Here is a 2,615-nt window from a genome sequence, read left to right as displayed (position 1 = left end):
GGCCGTGAGGACACCAACGTCACCATGGCCCTTAAAAACTATACATTGTATACTAGCCTCATAAACTTTCCCTTGCGACCGGGACAGCTCTCTGACGAAGCGCACATGGCTTACTCTCGTCCAATGCATCTACCTAAACTCTAAATTTCTAACATTAAGCAAAATCACGGACCAATCAGAGCATGGGGATTACGCGCGAGTTATGTTACTGGATGGTCGAATGGTTTTTAAAATAAATGCACAATACTTTGAAGTAAACACGTTTCTTTTAATTTTGTCCGTTCGTACACGCCACAGGCTTAATCAGTGCCTCGTCGCCGAGGTGATGGTACCCACGGCTCTTATCTTTCGTTTTGTCTATGGCGGGGCCTCATCCTGCCGGTGGCGATAAGGCCGGACTGCAGGTGGTCACATAACTCCTCCTTGCCGAAGTTCAATGACATCCTCGTTATTGATTGTTTGGGTAGGTTGTCGTACTTTGTTTTTTCTCCTGTATATGATGTAGATTAAGAGGCCTATAATGATTAAGGATATAATTGCGACACTGGTTACAGACATATAAAATTCAATTCCAGGCTTTTGAAATGTAGGTATGTTTATTGTAGGTGTGGTTAAGGTTTCCAAAGATTCCAAATTCAATTGATGCTTCTTGATGATTAGAGGCAAGATTTCTGGTTGTTTTAGCTCTCCGAGATTCTCATCAAGATTGTGACCTTGTACTTGCACATCGTTTCCTTGGACAAAGTATGTTCCCTGGAGGATGGTTTTGTTTTTGTTGTATTCAATAGTTATCGGATAATTGCATGATATTAGTGTAGAGTTATTGGATAGCTGATACGCCAATACTGGAGGTACATTCGTTAAGATGTAGATTGGGCTGATCTCTCCTGTGATAATTCGATAACATAGATAATCATGATCATATATTAGTTGACATTTATGAGCAAATAATTTGATTGTTGGTCTTGTTAGTTTCCATGGTGTAGTTATAATTTCTGTTTGATTGTTATGGCTGATTATAGCAAGTCTTTGAAATAAGGAGAATTCGATAGGGTTAAGAATCGGGATTTTAAGTGTATAAATAATGGAGTCAGGGGCGGTTACGATTGATCCTTGAATAAACCGGAAATCCAATAAATGATGATAATATAGCATTAATTCTTTCCGAGAATAAAGTTCTAATAAATGTGCTTTTATATCTGACATTTGTTTATAAGTTAGTATTTCTAGGTCAAACACCTCTCCTAAGAAAACGATCTTTTAATTTTTTCAAGCAGATTTAGAAAATGTTGTTCTTGTGTGATAAGAGTAATAATGGCTTCGAAGAGGTCAAGTCGAGTACTTTGTTTACTAAGAGTGTTTGCAAGATTTTGTAAATTTTTGTTAATTATTTCAGTGTTACCATTTATGATATTGCTTATCGTATTCATAATGCTTACTGTCTTACTAAGAGTTAATATATTTTCGTGTTGTTGGCGTTCGAGCGAAACCAAATAATTGTTTATTTTGTCAAGATCATCCGCATATGGGTTTCCAAAAATGTACTTAATTACTGTACCCAATCCATTTATTAATCTTCTTTTAACCCTTTCGTTTGGGGGTGCAATTTGTTGTAGATTTTAATAAATTTCGTTACACAAGGATTCGGTTTGCCTGAATAAACTTGAATTTCTGAGCTCCTTCTGCCCAGATAATATGGTATAGCTGATAAGAATTTTGTTGTAAGTATGTTTAAGGGACGTTATATTTATGTAAAAATGTAGATAGTGATAATTTTCCATAATCCTTCCGGTTCCTTGATGATAGTTATAATGTGTTGCGTTTGGATCAATCTGGATACTCTTCGTGAGTATAATTGAGATCGTCGGGATCAATATTATTTTCATTCTCCTGCAAAAACGAAGAGACTTTTCTTAATCTTTTGGCATCTCTTAAATTATAGCGGCGTTGCTGTCCGTGTATATGGCAGTCTAATGAGGGGCCTTGTTGTCTCTCTACAAGTAACCTCTGATAGCGGGGGTCGGTTTTATCACGTTGTTGTTGATGTGTTTTAACGAACATTTCCCTACTTTCCAACGTTTTATCCGAATTATTAGGTAGACGCTGCTGTTCTAGTTGTTTTTGATATAATTTTTCATAGAACGGTAAAATTTCATTCTTTCTAATTTCGTTATATTTTTCAACGGTATCGCTATCGGGATCTATAATATGTTTATGTAATTCCTCATAGGGACCGTACAAGAGAGTAAATGGGACGAAATTTGTTGAAGAGTGCATACTTTGGTTATACATATGTATATTAGAATAGCTGTAGTCATGTGGTTTTTGGTTGTTTCCCTCGGATTTTGATCTATTAATATACTCAATTTTTCCTTTAAAGTAGAGTGTAATCTTTCTATGGGTCCATTTGACGTATGTCTGTTAATAGTGGTTTGATGATAGTCAATTTTATGAATCCTACAAAATTCCTTAAATACGGTCGAATTAAATTCACTACCGCTATCTATAGTAATTTTATCGGGAAAATTATGATGCGAAGAAAAATGTCGTAACTTATTTAATATTGTGGTGGCATTTCCGTCAGGCAAATGATAAGCTTGAGCGTATTTAGAGAA

At 35.8% G+C, this 2,615-nt stretch overlaps 1 pseudogene; it reads right to left on the bottom strand.

Annotated features, from left to right (window-relative positions):
* Window positions 1-294: 294 nt before the first annotated feature.
* LOC143264545 (uncharacterized) lies at window positions 295-2,194 on the bottom strand (annotated as a pseudogene).
* Window positions 2,195-2,615: the final 421 nt, after the last annotated feature.

Source organism: Megachile rotundata, chromosome 5 (assembly GCF_050947335.1).
Source record: "Megachile rotundata isolate GNS110a chromosome 5, iyMegRotu1, whole genome shotgun sequence".
In the NCBI taxonomy this organism is placed as follows: domain Eukaryota; kingdom Metazoa; phylum Arthropoda; class Insecta; order Hymenoptera; family Megachilidae; genus Megachile; species Megachile rotundata.
Note: the sequence above shows the minus strand (reverse complement) of the source record. Positions and strands in the feature narration are given on the sequence as shown.